Here is a 22,067-nt window from a genome sequence, read left to right on the forward strand (position 1 = left end):
CACATACAGATACTCACATCAACACAGACAGAGACACACTCACATTCATACTCTCACACACAGATACTCACATTGACACAGACAGAGACACACTCACATTCACACTCACACACACAGATACTCACATCGACACAGACAGAGACACACTCACACACACAGATACTCACATTGACACAGACAGAGACACACTCACATTCACACTCACACACACACAGATACTCACATTGACACAGAGACACACTCACATTCACACTCACACACACAGATACTCACATTGACACAGACAGAGACACACTCACATTCACACTCATACACACAGATACTCACACCGACCCAGACAGAGACACACTCACATTCACACTCACACACACACAGATACTCACATTGACACAGACAGAGACACTCACATTCACAATCACACACACAGATACTCACATTCACACAGACAGAGACACACTCACATTCACACTCACAAACACAGATACTCACATTGACACAGACAGAGACACACTCACATTCACACTCACACACACAGATACTCACATTGACACAGACAGACAGAGACACACTCACATTCACACTCACACACACAGATACTCACATTGACACAGACAGAGACACACTCACATTCACACTCACACACACAGATACTCACATTGACACAGACAGAGACACACTCACATTCACACTCACACACACAGATACTCACATCGACACAGACAGAGACACACTCACATTCACACTCACACACACAGATACTCACATTGACACAGACAGAGACACACTCACATTCACACTCACACACACACAGATACTCACATCGACACAGACAGAGACACACTCACATCACACTCACACACACACAGATACTCACATCGACACACACAGAGACACACTCACATCACACTCACACACACAGATACTCACACCAACACAGAGACACACTCACATTCACACTCACACATACAGATACTCACATCAACACAGACAGAGACACACTCACATTCATACTCTCACACACAGATACTCACATTGACACAGACAGAGATACACTCACATTCACACTCACACACACAGATACTCACATCGACACAGACAGAGACACACTCACATTCACACTCACACACACAGATACTCACATTGACACAGACAGAGACACACTCACATTCACACTCACACACACACAGATACTCACATTGACACAGAGACACACTCACATTCACACTCACACACACACAGATACTCACATTGACGCAGACAGAGACACACTCACATTCACACTCACACACACAGATACTCACACCGACACAGACAGAGACACAGTCACATTCACACTCACACACAGATACTCACATCGACACAGACAGACAGAGACACACTCACATTCACACTCACACACACAGATACTCACATCGACACAGACAGAGACACACTCACATTCACACACTCACACACAGAGATACTCACATCGACACAGAGACACACTCACATTCACACTCACACACACAAATACTCACATCAACACAGACAGAGACACACTCACATTCACACTCACACACACAGATACTCACATTGACACAGACAGAGACACACTCACATTCACACTCACACACACAGATACCCACATCGACACAGACAGAGACACACTCACATTCACACTCACACACACAGATACTCACATTGACACAGAGACAGACTCACATTCACACTCACACACACAGATACTCACACCGACACAGACAGAGACACACTCACATTCACACTCACACACACACAGATACTCACATTGACACAGAGACACACTCACATTCACACACTCACACACACAGATACTCACATCGACACAGACAGAGACACACTCACATTCACGCTCACACACACAGATACTCACATTGACACAGAGGCACACTCACATTCACACACTCACACACACAGATACTCACATCGACACAGACAGAGACACACTCACATTCACACTCACACACACAGATACTCACATCGACACAGACAGAGACACACTCACATTCACACTCACACACACAGATACTCACACCGACACAGACAGAGACACACTCACATTCACACTCACACACACAAATACTCATATCGACACAGAGACACACTCACATTCACACTCACAAACACACAGATACTCACATCGACACAAACAGAGACACACTCACATTCACACTCACACACACAGATACTCACATTGACACAGAGACACACTCACATTCACACTCACACACAGATACTCACATCGACACAGACAGACAGAGACACACTCACATTCACACTCACACACACAGATACTCACACCGACACAGAAACACACTCACATTCACACTCACATACACACAGATACTCACATCGACACAGACAGAGACACACTCACATTCACACTCACACACACAGATACTCACACCGACACAGAGACACACTCACATTCAGACTCACACACACACAGATACTCACACCGACACAGACAGAGACACACTCACATTCACACTCACACCCACACAGATACTCACATTGACACAGACAGACAGAGACACACTCACATTCACACTCACACACACAGATACTCACATTGACACAGACAGAGACACACTCACATTCACACTCACACACACAGATACTCACATTGACACAGACAGAGACACACTCACATTCACACTCACACACACAGATACTCACATTGACACAGACAGACAGAGACACACTCACATTCACACTCACACACACAGATACTCACATTGACACAGACAGAGACACACTCACATTCACACTCACACACACAGATACTCACACCGACACAAGACAGAGACACACTCACATTCACACTCACACACACAGATACTCATATCGACACAGACAGAGACACACTCACATTCACACTCACACACACAGATACTCACATTGACACAGACAGTGACACACTCACATTCACACTCACACACACACAGATACTCACATTGACACAGAGACACACTCACACACACAGATACTCACATTGACACAGACAGACAGAGACACACTCACATTCACACTCACACACACAGATACTCACATTGACACAGACAGAGACACACTCACATTCACACTCACACACACAGATACTCACATTGACACAGACAGAGACACACTCTCATTCACACTCACACACACAGATACTCACATCGACACAGACAGAGACACACTCACATTCACACTCACACACACAGATACTCACATTGACACAGACAGAGACACACTCACATTCACACTCACACACACAGATACTCACATTGACACAGACAGACAGAGACACACTCACATTCACACTCACACACACAGATACTCACATTGACACAGACAGAGACACACTCACATTCACACTCACACACACAGATACTCACATTGACACAGGCAGAGACACACTCACATTCACACTCACACACACAGATACACACATTGACACAGACAGACAGAGACACACTCACATTCACACTCACACACACAGATACTCACACCGACACAAGACAGAGACACACTCACATTCACACTCACACACACAGATACTCATATCGACACAGACAGAGACACACTCACATTCACACTCACACACACAGATACTCACATTGACACAGACAGAGACACACTCACATTCACACTCACACACACACAGATACTCACATTGACACAGAGACACACTCACATTCACACTCACACATACAGATACTCACATCAACACAGACAGTGACACACTCACATTCACACTCACACACACAGATACTCACATTGACACAGACAGAGACACACTCACATTCACACTCACACACAGAGCTACTCACATCGACACAGACAGAGACAGTCTCACATTCACACTCACACGCACAGATACTCACATTGACACGGACAGAGACACACTCATATTCACACTCACACACACACAGATACTCACATTGACACAGAGACACACTCACATTCACACTCACACACACAGATACTCACATTGACACAGACAGAGACACACTCACATTCACACTCATACACACAGATACTCACACCGACCCAGACAGAGACACACTCACATTCACACTCACACACACACAGATACTCACATTGACACAGACAGAGACACTCACATTCACAATCACACACACAGATACTCACATCGACACAGACAGAGACACACTCACATTCACACTCACACACACAGATACTCACATTGACACAGACAGAGACACACTCACACACACAGATACTCACATTGACACAGACAGACAGAGACACACTCACATTCACACTCACACACACAGATACTCACATTGACACAGACAGAGACACACTCACATTCACACTCACACACACAGATACTCACATTGACACAGACAGAGACACACTCATATTCACACTCACACACACAGACACTCACATTGACACAGACAGAGAGAGACACACTCACATTCACACTCACACACACAGATACTCACATCGACACAGACAGAGACACACTCACATTCACAATCACACACACAGATACTCACACCGACACAGACAGAGACACACTCACATTCACACTCACACACACACAGATACTCACATCGACACAGACAGAGACACACTCACATCACACTCACACACACACAGATACTCACATCGACACTCACAGAGACACACTCACATCACACTCACACACACAGATACTCACACCAACACAGAGACACACTCACATTCACACTCACACATACAGATACTCACATCAACACAGACAGAGACACACTCACATTCATACTCTCACACACAGATACTCACATTGACACAGACAGACAGAGACACACTCACATTCACACTCACACACACAGATACTCACATTGACACAGACAGAGACACACTCACATTCACACTCACACACACAGATACTCACATTGACACAGACAGACAGAGACACACTCACATTCACGCTCACACACACAGATACTCACATTGACACAGACAGAGACACACTCACATTCACACTCACACACACAGATACTCACATTGACACAGACAGAGACACACTCACATTCACACTCACACACACAGATACTCACATCGACACAGACAGAGACACACTCACGTTCACACTCACACACACAGATACTCACACCGACACAGACAGAGACACACTCACATTCACACTCACACACACACAGATACTCACATCGACACTGACAGAGACACACTCACATCACACTCACACACACACAGATACTCACATCGACACACACAGAGACACACTCACATCACACTCACACACACAGATACTCACACCAACACAGAGACACACTCACATTCACACTCACACATACAGATACTCACATCAACACAGACAGAGACACACTCACATTCATACTCTCACACACAGATACTCACATTGACACAGACAGACAGAGACACACTCACATTCACACTCACACACACAGATACTCACATCGACACAGACAGAGACACACTCACATTCACACTCACACACACAGATACTCACATTGACACAGACAGAGACACACTCACATTCACACTCACACACACACAGATACTCACATTGACACAGAGACACACACACATTCACACTCACACACACACAGATACTCACATTGACACAGACAGAGACACACTCACATTCACACTCACACACACAGATACTCACACCGACACAGACAGAGACACAGTCACATTCACACTCACACACAGATACTCACATCGACACAGACAGACAGAGACACACTCACATTCACACTCACACACACAGATACTCACATCGACACAGACAGAGACACACTCACATTCACACTCACACACACAGATACTCACATTGACACAGACAGAGACACACTCACATTCACACTCACACACACAGATACTCACATTGACACAGACAGACAGAGACACACTCACATTCACACTCACACACACAGATACTCACATTGACACAGACAGAGACACACTCACATTCACACTCACACACACAGATACTCACATTGACACAGACAGAGACACACTCACATTCACACTCACACACACAGACACTCACATTGACACAGACAGACAGAGACACACTCACATTCACACTCACACACACAGATACTCACACCGACACAGGCAGAGACACACTCACATTCACACTCACACACACAGATACTCACACCGACACAGACAGAGACACACTCACATTCACACTCACACACAGATACTCACACCAGCACAGTCAGAGACACACTCACATTCACACTCACAGACACACAGATACTCACATCGACACAGACAGAGACACACTCACATTCACACTCACACACACAGATACTCACATTGACACAGACAGAGACACACTCACATTCACACTCACACACACAGATACTCACATTGACACCGACAGAGACACACTCACATTCACACTCACACACACACAGATACTCACACCGACACAGACAGAGACACACTTACATTCACACTCACACACACACAGATACTCACACCGACACAGAGACACACTCACATTCACACTCACACATACAGATACTCACATTGACACAGAGACACACTCACATTCACACTCACACACACAGATACTCACACCGACACAGACAGAGACACACTCACATTCACACTCACACACAGATACTCACACCAGCACAGTCAGAGACACACTCACATTCACACTCACACACACACAGATACTCACATCGACACAGACAGAGACACACTCACATTCACACTCACACACACAGATACTCACATTGACACAGACAGAGACACACTCACATTCACACTCACACACACAGATACTCACATTGACACCGACAGAGACACACTCACATTCACACTCACACACACAGATACTCACATCGACACAGACAGAGACACACTCACATTCACACTCACACACACAGATACTCACATTGACACAGACAGAGACACACTCACATTCACACTCACACACACACAGATACTCACATTGACACAGAGACACACTCACATTCACACTCACACACACAGATACTCACATTGACACAGACAGAGACACACTCACATTCACACTCATACACACAGATACTCACACCGACCCAGACAGAGACACACTCACATTCACACTCACACACACACAGATACTCACATTGACACAGACAGAGACACTCACATTCACAATCACACACACAGATACTCACATCGACACAGACAGAGACACACTCACATTCACACTCACACACACAGATACTCACATTGACACAGACAGAGACACACTCACATTCACACTCACACACACAGATACTCACATTGACACAGACAGACAGAGACACACTCACATTCACACTCACACACACAGATACTCACATTGACACAGACAGAGACACACTCACATTCACACTCACACACACAGATACTCACATTGACACAGACAGAGACACACTCACATTCACACTCACACATACAGATACTCACATCAACACAGACAGAGACACACTCACATTCATACTCTCACACACAGATACTCACATTGACACAGACAGAGACACACTCACATTCACACTCACACACACAGATACTCACATCGACACAGACAGAGACACACTCACACACACAGATACTCACATTGACACAGACAGAGACACACTCACATTCACACTCACACACACACAGATACTCACATTGACACAGAGACACACTCACATTCACACTCACACACACAGATACTCACATTGACACAGACAGAGACACACTCACATTCACACTCATACACACAGATACTCACACCGACCCAGACAGAGACACACTCACATTCACACTCACACACACACAGATACTCACATTGACACAGACAGAGACACTCACATTCACAATCACACACACAGATACTCACATTCACACAGACAGAGACACACTCACATTCACACTCACAAACACAGATACTCACATTGACACAGACAGAGACACACTCACATTCACACTCACACACACAGATACTCACATTGACACAGACAGACAGAGACACACTCACATTCACACTCACACACACAGATACTCACATTGACACAGACAGAGACACACTCACATTCACACTCACACACACAGATACTCACATTGACACAGACAGAGACACACTCACATTCACACTCACACACACAGATACTCACATCGACACAGACAGAGACACACTCACATTCACACTCACACACACAGATACTCACATTGACACAGACAGAGACACACTCACATTCACACTCACACACACACAGATACTCACATCGACACAGACAGAGACACACTCACATCACACTCACACACACACAGATACTCACATCGACACACACAGAGACACACTCACATCACACTCACACACACAGATACTCACACCAACACAGAGACACACTCACATTCACACTCACACATACAGATACTCACATCAACACAGACAGAGACACACTCACATTCATACTCTCACACACAGATACTCACATTGACACAGACAGAGATACACTCACATTCACACTCACACACACAGATACTCACATCGACACAGACAGAGACACACTCACATTCACACTCACACACACAGATACTCACATTGACACAGACAGAGACACACTCACATTCACACTCACACACACACAGATACTCACATTGACACAGAGACACACTCACATTCACACTCACACACACACAGATACTCACATTGACGCAGACAGAGACACACTCACATTCACACTCACACACACAGATACTCACACCGACACAGACAGAGACACAGTCACATTCACACTCACACACAGATACTCACATCGACACAGACAGACAGAGACACACTCACATTCACACTCACACACACAGATACTCACATCGACACAGACAGAGACACACTCACATTCACACACTCACACACAGAGATACTCACATCGACACAGAGACACACTCACATTCACACTCACACACACAAATACTCACATCAACACAGACAGAGACACACTCACATTCACACTCACACACACAGATACTCACATTGACACAGACAGAGACACACTCACATTCACACTCACACACACAGATACCCACATCGACACAGACAGAGACACACTCACATTCACACTCACACACACAGATACTCACATTGACACAGAGACAGACTCACATTCACACTCACACACACAGATACTCACACCGACACAGACAGAGACACACTCACATTCACACTCACACACACACAGATACTCACATTGACACAGAGACACACTCACATTCACACACTCACACACACAGATACTCACATCGACACAGACAGAGACACACTCACATTCACGCTCACACACACAGATACTCACATTGACACAGAGGCACACTCACATTCACACACTCACACACACAGATACTCACATCGACACAGACAGAGACACACTCACATTCACACTCACACACACAGATACTCACATCGACACAGACAGAGACACACTCACATTCACACTCACACACACAGATACTCACACCGACACAGACAGAGACACACTCACATTCACACTCACACACACAAATACTCATATCGACACAGAGACACACTCACATTCACACTCACAAACACACAGATACTCACATCGACACAAACAGAGACACACTCACATTCACACTCACACACACAGATACTCACATTGACACAGAGACACACTCACATTCACACTCACACACAGATACTCACATCGACACAGACAGACAGAGACACACTCACATTCACACTCACACACACAGATACTCACACCGACACAGAAACACACTCACATTCACACTCACATACACACAGATACTCACATCGACACAGACAGAGACACACTCACATTCACACTCACACACACAGATACTCACACCGACACAGAGACACACTCACATTCAGACTCACACACACACAGATACTCACACCGACACAGACAGAGACACACTCACATTCACACTCACACCCACACAGATACTCACATTGACACAGACAGACAGAGACACACTCACATTCACACTCACACACACAGATACTCACATTGACACAGACAGAGACACACTCACATTCACGCTCACACACCCAGATACTCACACCGACACAGACAGAGACACACTCACATTCACACTCACACACACAGATACTCACATCGACACAGACAGAGACACACTCACATTCACACTCACACACACACAGAGACACACTCACATTCACACTCACACACACAGACACTCACACCGACACAGACAGAGACACACTCACATTCACACTCACACACACACAGATACTCACATCGACACAGACAGAGACACACACATCACACTCACACACACAGATACTCACACCGACACAGAGACACACTAACATTCACACTCACACACACAGATACTCACATTGACACAGACAGAGACACACTCACATTCACACTCACACCCACACAGATACTCACGTTGACACAGACAGAGACACACTCACATTCACACTCACACACACAGATACTCACATTGACACAGACTGAGACACACTCACATTCACACTCACACACACAGATACTCACATTGACACAGACAGACAGGGACACACTCACATTCACACTCACACACACAGATACTCACATTGACACAGACAGAGACACACTCACATTCACACTCACACACACAGATACTCACATTGACACAGACAGAGACACACTCACATTCACACTCACACACACAGACACTCACATTGACACAGACAGACAGAGACACACTCACATTCACACTCACACACACAGATACTCACATCGACACAGACAGAGACACACTCACATTCACACTCACACACACAGATACTCACACCGACACAGACAGAGACACACTCACATTCACACTCACACACACACAGATACTCACATCGACACAGACAGAGACACACTCACATCACACTCACACACACACAGATACTCACATCGACACACACAGAGACACACTCACATCACACTCACACACACAGATACTCACACCAACACAGAGACACACTCACATTCACACTCACACATACAGATACTCACATCAACACAGACAGAGACACACTCACATTCATACTCACACACACAGATACTCACATTGACACAGACAGAGACACACTCACATTCACACTCACACACACAGATACTCACATCGACACAGACAGAGACACACTCACATTCACACACACACACACAGATACTCACATTGACACAGACAGAGACACACTCACATTCACACTCACACACACACAGATACTCACATTGACACAGAGACACACTCACATTCACACTCACACACACAGATACTCAGGTTGACACAGACAGAGACACACTCACATTCACACTCATACACACAGATACTCACACCGACCCAGACAGAGACACACTCACATTCACACTCACACACACACAGATACTCACATTGACACAGACAGAGACACTCACATTCACAATCACACACACAGATACTCACATCGACACAGACAGAGACACACTCACATTCACACTCACACACACAGATACTCACATTGACACAGACAGAGACACACTCACATTCACACTCAAGCACACAGATACTCACATTGACACAGACAGACAGAGACACACTCACATTCACACTCACACACACAGATACTCACATTGACACAGACAGAGACACACTCACATTCACACTCACACACACAGATACTCACATTGACACAGACAGAGACACACTCACATTCACACTCACACACACAGATACTCACATCGACACAGACAGAGACACACTCACGTTCACACTCACACACACAGATACTCACACCGACACAGACAGACACACTCACATTCACACTCACACACACACAGATACTCACATCGACACAGACAGAGACACACTCACATCACACTCACACACACACAGATACTCACATCGACACACACAGAGACACACTCACATCACACTCACACACACAGATACTCACACCAACACAGAGACACACTCACATTCACACTCACACATACAGATACTCACATCAACACAGACAGAGACACACTGACATTCATACTCTCACACACAGATACTCACATTGACACAGACAGACAGAGACACACTCACATTCACACTCACACACACAGATACTCACATCGACACAGACAGAGACACACTCACATTCACACTCACACACACAGATACTCACATTGACACAGACAGAGACACACTCACATTCACACTCACACACACACAGATACTCACATTGACACAGAGACACACTCACATTCACACTCACACACACACAGATACTCACATTGACACAGACAGAGACACACTCACATTCACACTCACACACAAAGATACTCATACCGACACAGACAGAGACACAGTCACATTCAAACTCACACACAGATACTCACATCGACACAGACAGACAGAGACACACTCACATTCACACTCACACACACAGATACTCACATCGACACAGACAGAGACACACTCACATTCACACTCACACACACAGATACTCACATTGACACAGACAGAGACACACTCACATTCACACTGACACACACAGATACTCACATTGACACAGACAGACAGAGACACACTCACATTCACACTCACACACACAGATACTCACATTGACACAGACAGAGACACACTCACATTCACACTCACACACACAGATACTCACATTGACACAGACAGAGACACACTCACATTCACACTCACTTTCACAGACACTCACATTGACACAGACAGACAGAGACACACTCACATTCACACTTACACACACAGATACTCACACCGACACAGGCAGAGACACACTCACATTCACACTCACACACACAGATACTCACACCGACACAGACAGAGACACACTCACATTCACACTCACACACAGATACTCACACCACCCCATCAGAGACACACTCACATTCACACTCACACACACACAGATACTCACATCGACACAGACAGAGACACACTCACATTCACACTCACACACACAGATACTCACATTGACACAGACAGAGACACACTCACATTCACACTCACACACACAGATACTCACATTGACACCGACAGAGACACACTCACATTCACACTCACACACACACAGATACTCACACCGACACAGACAGAGACACACTTACATTCACACTCACACACACACAGATACTCACACCGACACAGAGACACACTCACATTCACACTCACACATACAGATACTCACATCAACACAGACAGAGACACACTCACATTCATACTCTAACACACAGATACTCACATTGACACAGACAGAGACACACTCACATTCACACTCACACACACAGATACTCACATCGACACAGACAGAGACACACTCACATTCACACTCACACACACAGATACTCACATTGACACAGACAGAGACACACTCACATTCACACTCACACACACACAAATACTCACATTGACACAGAGACACACTCACATTCACACTCACACACACAGATACTCACATTGACACAGACAGAGACACACTCACATTCACACTCATACACACAGATACTCACACCGACCCAGACAGAGACACACTCACATTCACACTCACACACACACAGATACTCACATTGACACAGACAGAGACACTCACATTCACAATCACACACACAGATACTCACCTCGACACAGACAGAGACACACTCACATTCACACTCACACACACAGATACTCACATTGACACAGACAGAGACACACTCACATTCACACTCACACACACAGATACTCACATTGACACAGACAGACAGAGACACACTCACATTCACACTCACACACACAGATACTCACATTGACACAGACAGAGACACACTCACATTCACACTCACACACACAGATACTCACATTGACACAGACAGAGACACACTCACATTCACACTCACACATACAGATACTCACATCAACACAGACAGAGACACACTCACATTCATACTCTCACACACAGATACTCACATTGACACAGACAGAGACACACTCACATTCACACTCACACACACAGATACTCACATCGACACAGACAGAGACACACTCACATTCACACTCACACACACAGATACTCACATTGACACAGACAGAGACACACTCACATTCACACTCACACACACACAGATACTCACATTGACACAGAGACACACTCACATTCACACTCACACACACAGATACTCACATTGACACAGACAGAGACACACTCACATTCACACTCATACACACAGATACTCACACCGACCCAGACAGAGACACACTCACATTCACACTCACACACACACAGATACTCACATTGACACAGACAGAGACACTCACATTCACAATCACACACACAGATACTCACATTCACACAGACAGAGACACACTCACATTCACACTCACACCCACAGATACTCACATTGACACAGACAGAGACACACTCACATTCACACTCACACACACAGATACTCACATTGACACAGACAGACAAAGACACACTCACATTCACACTCACACACACAGATACTCACATTGACACAGACAGAGACACACTCACATTCACACTCACACACACAGATACTCACATTGACACAGACAGAGACACACTCACATTCACACTCACACACACAGATACTCACATCGACACAGACAGAGACACACTCACATTCACACTCACACACACAGATACTCACACCGACACAGACAGAGACACACTCACATTCACACTCACACACACACAGATACTCACATCGACACAGACAGAGACACACTCACATCACACTCACACACACACAGATACTCACATCGACACACACAGAGACACACTCACATCACACTCACACACACAGATACTCACACCAACACAGAGACACACTCACATTCACACTCACACATACAGATACTCACATCAACACAGACTGAGACACACTCACATTCATACTCTCACACACAGATACTCACATTGACACAGACAGAGACACACTCACATTCACACTCACACACACAGATACTCACATCGACACAGACAGAGACACACTCACATTCACACTCACACACACACAGATACTCACATTGACACAGAGACACACTCACATTCACACTCACACACACACAGATACTCACATTGACACAGACAGAGACACACTCACATTCACACTCACACACACAGATACTCACACCGACACAGACAGAGACACACTCACATTCACACTCACACACAGATACTCACATCGACACAGACAGACAGAGACACACTCACATTCACACTCACACACACAGATACTCACATCGACACAGACAGAGACACACTCACATTCACACTCACACACACAGATACTCACATTGACACAGACAGAGACACACTCACATTCACACTCACACACACAGATACTCACATCGACACAGACAGAGACACACTCACACACACAGATACTCACATTGACACAGACAGAGACACACTCACATTCACACTCACACACACACAGATACTCACATTGACACAGAGACACACTCACATTCACACTCACACACACAGATACTCACATTGACACAGACAGAGACACACTCACATTCACACTCACACACACAGATACTCACATTGACACCGACAGAGACACACTCACATTCACACTCACACACACAGATACTCACATCGACACAGACAGAGACACACTCACATTCACACTCACACACACAGATACTCACATTGACACAGACAGAGACACACTCACATTCACACTCACACACACACAGATACTCACATTGACACAGAGACACACTCACATTCACACTCACACACACAGATACTCACATTGACACAGACAGAGACACACTCACATTCACACTCATACACACAGATACTCACACCGACCCAGACAGAGACACACTCACATTCACACTCACACACACACAGATACTCACATTGACACAGACAGAGACACTCACATTCACAATCACACACACAGATACTCACATCGACACAGACAGAGACACACTCACATTCACACTCACACACACAGATACTCACATTGACACAGACAGAGACACACTCACATTCACACTCACACACACAGATACTCACATTGACACAGACAGACAGAGACACACTCACATTCACACTCACACACACAGATACTCACATTGACACAGACAGAGACACACTCACATTCACACTCACACACACAGATACTCACATTGACACAGACAGAGACACACTCACATTCACACTCACACATACAGATACTCACATCAACACAGACAGAGACACACTCACATTCATACTCTCACACACAGATACTCACATTGACACAGACAGAGACACACTCACATTCACACTCACACACACAGATACTCACATCGACACAGACAGAGACACACTCACACACACAGATACTCACATTGACACAGACAGAGACACACTCACATTCACACTCACACACACACAGATACTCACATTGACACAGAGACACACTCACATTCACACTCACACACACAGATACTCACATTGACACAGACAGAGACACACTCACATTCACACTCATACACACAGATACTCACACCGACCCAGACAGAGACACACTCACATTCACACTCACACACACACAGATACTCACATTGACACAGACAGAGACACTCACATTCACAATCACACACACAGATACTCACATTCACACAGACAGAGACACACTCACATTCACACTCACAAACACAGATACTCACATTGACACAGACAGAGACACACTCACATTCACACTCACACACACAGATACTCACATTGACACAGACAGACAGAGACACACTCACATTCACACTCACACACACAGATACTCTCATTGACACAGACAGAGACACACTCACATTCACACTCACACACACAGATACTCACATTGACACAGACAGAGACACACTCACATTCACACTCACACACACAGATACTCACATCGACACAGACAGAGACACACTCACATTCACACTCACACACACAGATACTCACATTGACACAGACAGAGACACACTCACATTCACACTCACACACACACAGATACTCACATCGACACAGACAGAGACACACTCACATCACACTCACACACACACAGATACTCACATCGACACACACAGAGACACACTCACATCACACTCACACACACAGATACTCACACCAACACAGAGACACACTCACATTCACACTCACACATACAGATACTCACATCAACACAGACAGAGACACACTCACATTCATACTCTCACACACAGATACTCACATTGACACAGACAGAGATACACTCACATTCACACTCACACACACAGATACTCACATCGACACAGACAGAGACACACTCACATTCACACTCACACACACAGATACTCACATTGACACAGACAGAGACACACTCACATTCACACTCACACACACACAGATACTCACATTGACACAGAGACACACTCACATTCACACTCACACACACACAGATACTCACATTGACGCAGACAGAGACACACTCACATTCACACTCACACACACAGATACTCACACCGACACAGACAGAGACACAGTCACATTCACACTCACACACAGATACTCACATCGACACAGACAGACAGAGACACACTCACATTCACACTCACACACACAGATACTCACATCGACACAGACAGAGACACACTCACATTCACACACTCACACACAGAGATACTCACATCGACACAGAGACACACTCACATTCACACTCACACACACAAATACTCACATCAACACAGACAGAGACACACTCACATTCACACTCACACACACAGATACTCACATTGACACAGACAGAGACACACTCACATTCACACTCACACACACAGATACCCACATCGACACAGACAGAGACACACTCACATTCACACTCACACACACAGATACTCACATTGACACAGAGACAGACTCACATTCACACTCACACACACAGATACTCACACCGACACAGACAGAGACACACTCACATTCACACTCACACACACACAGATACTCACATTGACACAGAGACACACTCACATTCACACACTCACACACACAGATACTCACATCGACACAGACAGAGACACACTCACATTCACGCTCACACACACAGATACTCACATTGACACAGAGGCACACTCACATTCACACACTCACACACACAGATACTCACATCGACACAGACAGAGACACACTCACATTCACACTCACACACACAGATACTCACATCGACACAGACAGAGACACACTCACATTCACACTCACACACACAGATACTCACACCGACACAGACAGAGACACACTCACATTCACACTCACACACACAAATACTCATATCGACACAGAGACACACTCACATTCACACTCACAAACACACAGATACTCACATCGACACAGACAGAGACACACTCACATTCACACTCACACACACAGATACTCACATTGACACAGAGACACACTCACATTCACACTCACACACAGATACTCACATCGACACAGACAGACAGAGACACACTCACATTCACACTCACACACACAGATACTCACACCGACACAGAAACACACTCACATTCACACTCACATACACACAGATACTCACATCGACACAGACAGAGACACACTCACATTCACACTCACACACACAGATACTCACACCGACACAGAGACACACTCACATTCAGACTCACACACACACAGATACTCACACCGACACAGACAGAGACACACTCACATTCACACTCACACCCACACAGATACTCACATTGACACAGACAGACAGAGACACACTCACATTCACACTCACACACACAGATACTCACATTGACACAGACAGAGACACACTCACATTCACGCTCACACACCCAGATACTCACACCGACACAGACAGAGACACACTCACATTCACACTCACACACACAGATACTCACATCGACACAGACAGAGACACACTCACATTCACACTCACACACACACAGAGACACACTCACATTCACACTCACACACACAGACACTCACACCGACACAGACAGAGACACACTCACATTCACACTCACACACACACAGATACTCACATCGACACAGACAGAGACACACACATCACACTCACACACACAGATACTCACACCGACACAGAGACACACTAACATTCACACTCACACACACAGATACTCACATTGACACAGACAGAGACACACTCACATTCACACTCACACCCACACAGATACTCACGTTGACACAGACAGAGACACACTCACATTCACACTCACACACACAGATACTCACATTGACACAGACTGAGACACACTCACATTCACACTCACACACACAGATACTCACATTGACACAGACAGACAGGGACACACTCACATTCACACTCACACACACAGATACTCACATTGACACAGACAGAGACACACTCACATTCACACTCACACACACAGATACTCACATTGACACAGACAGAGACACACTCACATTCACACTCACACACACAGACACTCACATTGACACAGACAGACAGAGACACACTCACATTCACACTCACACACACAGATACTCACATCGACACAGACAGAGACACACTCACATTCACACTCACACACACAGATACTCACACCGACACAGACAGAGACACACTCACATTCACACTCACACACACACAGATACTCACATCGACACAGACAGAGACACACTCACATCACACTCACACACACACAGATACTCACATCGACACACACAGAGACACACTCACATCACACTCACACACACAGATACTCACACCAACACAGAGACACACTCACATTCACACTCACACATACAGATACTCACATCAACACAGACAGAGACACACTCACATTCATACTCACACACACAGATACTCACATTGACACAGACAGAGACACACTCACATTCACACTCACACACACAGATACTCACATCGACACAGACAGAGACACACTCACATTCACACACACACACACAGATACTCACATTGACACAGACAGAGACACACTCACATTCACACTCACACACACACAGATACTCACATTGACACAGAGACACACTCACATTCACACTCACACACACAGATACTCAGGTTGACACAGACAGAGACACACTCACATTCACACTCATACACACAGATACTCACACCGACCCAGACAGAGACACACTCACATTCACACTCACACACACACAGATACTCACATTGACACAGACAGAGACACTCACATTCACAATCACACACACAGATACTCACATCGACACAGACAGAGACACACTCACATTCACACTCACACACACAGATACTCACATTGACACAGACAGAGACACACTCACATTCACACTCAAGCACACAGATACTCACATTGACACAGACAGACAGAGACACACTCACATTCACACTCACACACACAGATACTCACATTGACACAGACAGAGACACACTCACATTCACACTCACACACACAGATACTCACATTGACACAGACAGAGACACACTCACATTCACACTCACACACACAGATACTCACATCGACACAGACAGAGACACACTCACGTTCACACTCACACACACAGATACTCACACCGACACAGACAGACACACTCACATTCACACTCACACACACACAGATACTCACATCGACACAGACAGAGACACACTCACATCACACTCACACACACACAGATACTCACATCGACACACACAGAGACACACTCACATCACACTCACACACACAGATACTCACACCAACACAGAGACACACTCACATTCACACTCACACATACAGATACTCACATCAACACAGACAGAGACACACTGACATTCATACTCTCACACACAGATACTCACATTGACACAGACAGACAGAGACACACTCACATTCACACTCACACACACAGATACTCACATCGACACAGACAGAGACACACTCACATTCACACTCACACACACAGATACTCACATTGACACAGACAGAGACACACTCACATTCACACTCACACACACACAGATACTCACATTGACACAGAGACACACTCACATTCACACTCACACACACACAGATACTCACATTGACACAGACAGAGACACACTCACATTCACACTCACACACAAAGATACTCATACCGACACAGACAGAGACACAGTCACATTCAAACTCACACACAGATACTCACATCGACACAGACAGACAGAGACACACTCACATTCACACTCACACACACAGATACTCACATCGACACAGACAGAGACACACTCACATTCACACTCACACACACAGATACTCACATTGACACAGACAGAGACACACTCACATTCACACTGACACACACAGATACTCACATTGACACAGACAGACAGAGACACACTCACATTCACACTCACACACACAGATACTCACATTGACACAGACAGAGACACACTCACATTCACACTCACACACACAGATACTCACATTGACACAGACAGAGACACACTCACATTCACACTCACTTTCACAGACACTCACATTGACACAGACAGACAGAGACACACTCACATTCACACTTACACACACAGATACTCACACCGACACAGGCAGAGACACACTCACATTCACACTCACACACACAGATACTCACACCGACACAGACAGAGACACACTCACATTCACACTCACACACAGATACTCACACCACCCCATCAGAGACACACTCACATTCACACTCACACACACACAGATACTCACATCGACACAGACAGAGACACACTCACATTCACACTCACACACACAGATACTCACATTGACACAGACAGAGACACACTCACATTCACACTCACACACACAGATACTCACATTGACACCGACAGAGACACACTCACATTCACACTCACACACACACAGATACTCACACCGACACAGACAGAGACACACTTACATTCACACTCACACACACACAGATACTCACACCGACACAGAGACACACTCACATTCACACTCACACATACAGATACTCACATCAACACAGACAGAGACACACTCACATTCATACTCTAACACACAGATACTCACATTGACACAGACAGAGACACACTCACATTCAC

The sequence above is a fragment of the Chiloscyllium punctatum genome, chromosome 28 (assembly GCF_047496795.1).
Source record: "Chiloscyllium punctatum isolate Juve2018m chromosome 28, sChiPun1.3, whole genome shotgun sequence".
In the NCBI taxonomy this organism is placed as follows: Eukaryota; Metazoa; Chordata; class Chondrichthyes; order Orectolobiformes; family Hemiscylliidae; genus Chiloscyllium; species Chiloscyllium punctatum.